Below are 7,447 nucleotides of genomic sequence, written 5' to 3' on the forward strand. Positions count from 1 at the left end.
CAAAAAATTACTACAGCTCTTGCGAAACGGGTGGCAACTACCTGCAGACCTGTCAGCATCGTAGAGGACTTGGGTCTTAAAGACATACTACGGTTGGCATGTTCTGACCTGTCTCGTTGCCGTCGAGGGAGACAATAGTTTCCACAGACACAGCCTGTACGACACGGAGGAAGCAGCCACACTGAACAGCTGCAAGGTGCCAACGCTGTCTCATTAACAGATGATCACTGGACGTCAGTGAGGAATCAACATTATTTAGGAGTTACTAAACACTATATTAACTCTAGTAAGGAGAGGGATTTTTTGTTTTTTAGTTAGTTACTTGGAGGAATTGTGCAATAATGACAGATTCACACATTTTTCTTTTGTTTACAGTAAATAAATAAATACAAATCTTAAAATCAAGTTCATAAAGTAACTTTCTTTGCATTCATTTGATTCCCAATCAAGATCCACTGGTAACAACTGCTTCTGATTGTTAATATGGACTTAAAAACTGTTCTAAAATACAAAATAATAGAATTTTAATCATGTGATAAAATATGCGATTAATCAGACTGCGATTAATTCTGTTAACTATAGAACTTCAGCGATTAATTGTGATTAAAAAAAATTACCGTTTGACAGCCCTAATAATAATTTATTTCTTTTTAATGGCTCTCACTGGTTTGTGTCCAGGGAACAACTACAAAAAACGTTTAAAAAACGTTTCAGAGCGAGTCCCACTTTTCTGACGGCTACAGTGGCTTTACTATTACAGTATGATCATCACCAATAAAGAAAACTGCTGTTTGCAAAAAACGTAATGCGACACAAAGAATCTGCTGGGATGTTAAAGCATGTCACCGATGGTGGATGTTAGTGATATGAGGACAGATGAGGTAGCCTATCTACATATTTGTAGGTCTGTGAACAAATGTGGAAATGAAAATCCATTTAGTCTGGACTCAATATCATCTCCCGACGTAAACTCTCTGTGAAGTAATACAGCTTCTTCATCAACGGGATCGTCGACAAAAGGACATGACATGTTGGAGAAAAAAACGTTTCATAATCTGCCTAACAATAAGTTTTATTTATTAAGTTTTTATTCATGCAGATAACAAACTGCATTAAATGCGCCTGATACAGACTGAATGAATGAATGAGGAAATGAGAGAGCGCTGTGTCAGAGGGAGGAGACTGAGAGAAAGTCGAGGTTTATTGAAGAAAACCTGCTCCCGACCAGGTTAGGTTCACAGACTCAGTTACCATAGTAACTGCCTCTGAGGTTAAGTTACCATAGTAACTGCCTCTGAGGTGAAGTTACCTCTCTTTCTGAAACAGAAAGCCCAGAGTTTCCCTCATCTGAGGGTTAACAAACTCAGAGTTTTCACTAAACCTGCTTTCTGAGCCACCTACCTTTCTGATCGTTATGTCCAAACACAGAGTCATCACTGCGTCCTCTCCTCCTGATTCCTCTGTAACTCACTGATATATCAACCTCTCCTCTCCTCTCAACCTCCCAGTAACAGCGACCAGTCAGACCATCTCTACACAGCAGCTGAGGACAGTAGTCAAACCTCTCTGGATGATCAGGATATGGCTGCTTCTCCTCCATCACTAATGTCACCTTCCTGTTGTTGTCAGACAGTTTGAGTTTTCTGTTCACTGTGTTTGTGTCCAGTGTGAGTTCACAGGAATCTGACGGAGAGAAGGAGACACAACACAGCTGCAGTTATTAACCAATCAGCACTTTGATGATGACATCAGAGGGTTGGATGAGTGATGTCACAGTTTGATGAATGAAATTAAAAACACACTTACACTTCCTCAGACCTGGGCCCTATTTCAGAAAGCAGGTTTAGTGAAAACTCTGCGTTTGTTAACCCTGAGATGAGGGAAACTCTGGGTTTTCTATTTCAGAAAGAGAAGTATCTTAACCTCAGAGTCAGTTACTATGGTAACTTAACCTCAGAGGCAGTTACTATGGTAACTGAGTCTGTGAACCTAACCTGGTCGGGAGCAGGTTTTCTTCAAGAAACCTCGAGTTTCTCTCAGTCTCCTCCCTCTGACACACCGCTCTCTCATTCATTCATTCATTCATTCATTCAGTCTGTATCAGGTGCATTTAATGCAGTTTGTTATCGGAATGAATAAAAAAATGATGTTGGTTTATTAACCATGTTAGGCAGACTATAAAACGTTTTATTTCTCAAAACATGGCATTTCCTTTTGTCAACGAAGCTGCTTTACTTCGCAGGGTGTTATATGTCGGGAGATGATATTGAGCCCCTACATTTTAATTTTTAGATAACTTCCTATTTGAGCGGTATCGTTTATCTTCCCAGTTGATCAGTTATGTAGCCTACCTAACCGTATCTGTCCTCATATCACTAACGTCACCCATCTATGCTCTTACATCCCAGCAGATTCTTTGCGTTGCATTACGTTTTCTTGCAAACAGCATTTGTCTTAACAACATTGGTGATGTGGAGCATATTAGTAAAGCCACTGTAGCAAAGCGCCGTCAGAAGAGTGTGACTCGCTCTGAAACTGGTTTTAAACGTTTTTAAAAGTAGTTCCACAGGATTGCAGGAGAATGATGTAAAAGCTTTGAAATAAAAGATTATGAATTATAATGCTGTTAATGATGGTGCTGCAGCCTCAGAATGGGATTAGTAGGCCTAGGACTTTTTTGTCTGCAGAAATGAAATAGATAGGTTCAATACCATTTCACACCAGTGACATTAGGCTATCCTTATGATTAAATATGATATTAATACACTATATTAGAATATACGCATGTACTCTAGCAGCATTTTTCTCCCACGCAAATTCTCTCTTTTGCAGCAGCCGGCGTTTTTTTTTTTTTTTAACTCGCTGTATGTGCGCATGAGTATTTCCGCCGACATGTTTGTTTGTGGTTGTTGCCATGGTGAATCGTAGTATCATGGCTCCATTCATGCTGCCTTTTTATTGTGGTGGTGAACCTACTCTGAGTTGATTGAACCAACTCATATGAAAACTCAGAGTTTCCATCTCAGGGTAAATCAACTCAGACATCAGGGTTAGACTCAGAGTTTGTTAAACCTTCTACCTTAAACAGGGCCCTGATGTCAACCATCTGACTCCAGCAGGCTCCACCCTGAAAGGAGGAGGGGGGGGGGGGCATTACATCACTCTCACACACACAGCTTCGTTCTGATGAAATGCAGGATTGGAATTTACTCATTTTATATTCATATTTGGGCTGTCAATCAAATAAAATATGTTATTCAGTTTAATTTCCTTTAAAGTGTCCAATCATAAGAGAAGTTATCTCAGGACACTTTCCAGATAGAGGAGGTCTGAGTCAGGATTTTATTTCATAGTAATCACAACAACCGTCCTCCTCTACAGCTGTTCACTGCTCCAGAAATCAGCTGTCAACCATAAAGCCCTGTTCATGCTGATTAAACAACTGGACTTTGGGGTCAAGTGTTGTCGTATCCAGCCCATGTCCCGGATGTAGAAGCCCCCTTACTGGACTACTGAATATAATAATATTCCATTATATTTTATATTTTGAATTGTTACCTGCCACCAGAAATTGTGATTTCCTTGCCATATATATAGACGTTTTTACTGTAAATTGTTGCCTAAAAATGTATCAGAATGCAGGAATGGAAGTCTTTTACCCTCTAAATTTCCAAAAAGCCAATTCTGAGCAAGGAAAACCCCTGAAGTATAATCACAGCCATGAAAACATATTTAAATTGCAGAATTAGAGAGTTAAAACAGATGAAAAGATGGAGAACCAGACAGACAATATGTAAAGCAACAGCATTAAACAGCATGTGTACATTTGTTATAAACGTGTGCTCTTTAAAAAGTAGTGAGCATTGTTTGCCAGCTACTTACATTAAATGTTTAAAAATCTGTTACATAAGGTACTGCCTATATTATTTAATTTGCTATTAAATCAAAGACTGAGAGGAACCAGCAGAGGGAGACACAGTACAGATAGTTTCTGCTCTTTATTCTTCTCCTCCTCTACATCTCAGAGGGAAATATTGGGCTTTTTACTGCAGTAAATCTATCTGATAACTATCTGTACGTGTTAAAGTCAAAATAGTTCCACTTTTGTCTCTTAGGTGACGAGAAACACAGACGATACAGAGATCTCTCGTCTCAGGGGGACATGAGGGATGGAAGCACGGTCATTCAAAAATACTCCAGGTTTCTACTGACACAAAGCTTTTTTCTACAATTTGTTTTCAATGTTTTTGTCTCTTTTCTGAATCCATGCAGACGTGTCCCGGGAGTTTTAGGGGCTCGGAAACGCTGTAGTAGTGTGGACGCCAGGTGTAAACGTAGCAGGAGATATTAGCTTCTTCGAGCTACGCAAGATGGATTTCACTCGTCACCTAAGAGACAAAAGAGCGAGCTTCAGTGTGAGCGTTATCAGAGGAAGGTTGAAATCACCACCAGCGCTGTAACTAAGCTCCTGTTGAACATGTCCATATCAGGACTGGTTTCTCTGCAGATCATCACATGTTGGACACCAAATGTTGATTCATCTCTACATTAATATTACCCAAACACTGACTCCCATACCGGGAGTTGAACTAGGGCCACCTGGGTGAAAACCAGGAATCCTGACCAATAGACCATATGGGACTCATGTTCTATAATGTTTTCTGTATTTCTTATTTCATAAATCATATTTAAACAAGATGATCTAATTAAAGATGACAAAGATGATCTCCTGACCCCTGAAGAACCAGAACTCCAGAGGGATGATGTCCAGACTCTGACGTCTAGATGAACTATTTTGACTTTAACACGTACAGATAGTTATCAGATAGATTTACTGCAGTAAAAAGCCCAATATTTCCCTCTGAGATGTAGAGGAGGAGAAGAATAAAGGAGCAGAAACTATCTGTGCTGTGTCTCCCTCTGCTGGTTCCTCTCAGTCTTTGTGTCCACAGAGCAGCAAATAATAACAACAGAGACATCAACTCATTATATTATAAAAACAAACATTACTCAGTCCTCCAGAAATATGTGATTATGTGATCGCATAATTCAATGCATAATCAGCCAAAGTCTGCATATTTATACGGGGGCCGCATTTTTTCAAATACGCCGCACTTTCGCCGCATAAATTGCTGATTTCTGTGCAAAATATGCGGGGCTTGGATGATTTCATAATCCCCGCATTTTCGTTGCAAAAAAAGTCACATATATCTTAGCAGAAAGTTGAAAAATGTTGCGTTTACTTCACACAAGAGCAGCCATTTTCCCCTGTTGCCATGGGAACGTTATGAAGTGACGTAATTAAGCGACGTGAACATCATCGAAAAGCTGCAAACCCCGCGATGAAGCCACGATGGAACCACAGTTTTTGCAAGTTCCCGCAATTTCATCACATAAAATTGCATAAATATCCCGCATATTCCATCACATTTTTTAAGAAAACGTGCCGCATAATCAAGGATTTTTGCCCGCAACAATCACAAAAAAACTCCACATTTTTCTGGAAGGACTGGTTACTGAAACGTTAACACGTTAAACTGAGTGTGTCTCCTGCGTTATCTGAGCGTTATCCACGGTTAAAATCAAGGAGAACTGGAATTAGAAAAACGTTTCATCATCATCTCAGAGACTTCTGAAGAACTGGAGAAGAAATGCTCAAAACAACCACAGCTATTAATCACCACACGTTACCTGCTTGGTAGGAGTATTTTGGTGTTTCTGAAATGAAATAGCAGCTGTGTTGCAGTATATTTGTGTTTATTACTCTGCCAAAGTTGGAGAACAAACGCTGATCGATGATCAAAGCAATCACTGATTCCCATACCGGGAGTTGAACCCAGGCCGCCTGGATGAAAACCAGGAATCCTGACCGCTAGACCATATGGGACTCATGATCTGGAGCAGAAGATAGTCGTTTGCTTCGAGCTACGCCAGATCGATTTCACGCGTCTTTGTTTCGTGTTACTTTAAGAGACAAAAGTGTTTTTTTTGACAATTTTTTCAACATTTTTGTCACTTCTTTTGGAGTTTTTGTAGCCTTTTTAAAAAAAAAATTTCAAACTTTTTCGCACCTTCCTCTGATATTTGGAGCCTTTTGATGTTACATTTTTAAAGTTTTTTTTTTTTTTTTTTTTTTCGCTTTTTCAATCCATGCAGACATGTCCCAGGACCTCCCGAGATAGTCGGGGATCTGTCTGGATTTACCCTGCAGAGATATATACAGGGCATTAGTTACAGCGCTGGTGGTGATTTCAACCTTCCTCGGATAACACTCAGACTGAAGCTCGCTCTTTTGTCTCTTAAGCCCCTGACACACGAGGTCCAAAAAGTGTCTCGAAGCGACGCCGACTTGTAATACGTCTCCATAACAGCAGGCGGCGCTAATCTGTATTGTCGCCCAAAAAATGAAAACCGGCAGCGTTTTTTCAACCGGGCATAATGGCGGCTCGTTCAGAACACGATCTCATATTGGACTAAAATAGTTCACCGAAACGTGTTTCTGAAAACATTTGAAGAGAGAAATAGGCCGTGCAGTTGCTGAATATGTCTTCATTTCAGATCAACAAAGGTCAGTTTAAAAGATTTTGAGAGACTCTAGTCACGCAAGCAGCATGGTGGCTCAGTGGTTAGCACTTCTGCCTCAAAGCAAGAAGGTTCTGGTTCGGATCCAGACAGCCTCTCTGTGTGGAGTTTGCTCTCATTGTTCTCCCCGTGTTTGCGTGGGTTTACTCTGGGTGCTCCTGTTTCTTCCCACCATAAAGACATGCATACTAGGACTAACACTGGCGCATTTACAGAAATGTTGATTCATGTGTATTGTCCTAATCAAAATAAACTTACCTGTTTCCGGGTTAGCTCTCCACCAATCAGATGGCTCATTGAGTCTGACCGCCCGCCCTCCGACAAGCAAGTCAGGTCGGCCAAAATGAAGGCCAACGACGGCACGGAACACACCGACCAGACTCGAGTCACCGACCTCGCAAGACGGCCGATAATCGGGTAGAAAAACTCTAAAAGACAGACGGACTGTCTGCCGGAACGCGTCAGCGTTGATTTATTGTGATATGAGTCTAATTAAACAACTAAAATGTACGGTGGCCCTGAAGAGCAAATCACAACAGCAAATCATAAAACACAATGGAAAATATGAAAACACGACAGCAAATATGAAAAGGTAGGGCCTATCTAGGTCTAGCTAGATAGGTCAAACATGGCCGAACTGAAGGTCGCACTTTTGTCTCTTAGGTGACGAGAAACAAAGACGCGTGAAATCGATCTTGTGTAGCTCGAAGAAGCTAATATCTTCTGTTACAGAACAGAGTCCCATATGGTCTAGCGGTCAGGATTCCTGGTTTTCACCCAGGCGTCCCGGGTTCAACTCCCGGTATGGGAATCAGTGTTTCTTTGATCATTGATCAACATTTGGCGTCCAACGTAGAAGTGAAGA

General features: G+C 40.8%; 2 non-coding genes across 2 annotated transcripts; one reads left to right on the forward strand and one right to left on the reverse strand.

Moving 5' to 3' along the window:
• Positions 1-5,815: 5,815 nt before the first annotated feature.
• trnae-uuc lies at positions 5,816-5,887 on the reverse strand. Its single transcript has one exon. It is a non-coding gene; the product is annotated as a tRNA-Glu (tRNA).
• A 1,434-nt stretch (positions 5,888-7,321) lies between these two features.
• On the forward strand, positions 7,322-7,393 carry trnae-uuc. Its single transcript has one exon. It is a non-coding gene; the product is annotated as a tRNA-Glu (tRNA).
• The last annotated feature ends 54 nt before the right edge of the window (positions 7,394-7,447 follow it).

Source organism: Sander lucioperca, chromosome 7 (assembly GCF_008315115.2).
Source record: "Sander lucioperca isolate FBNREF2018 chromosome 7, SLUC_FBN_1.2, whole genome shotgun sequence".
NCBI lineage: Eukaryota > Metazoa > Chordata > Actinopteri > Perciformes > Percidae > Sander > Sander lucioperca.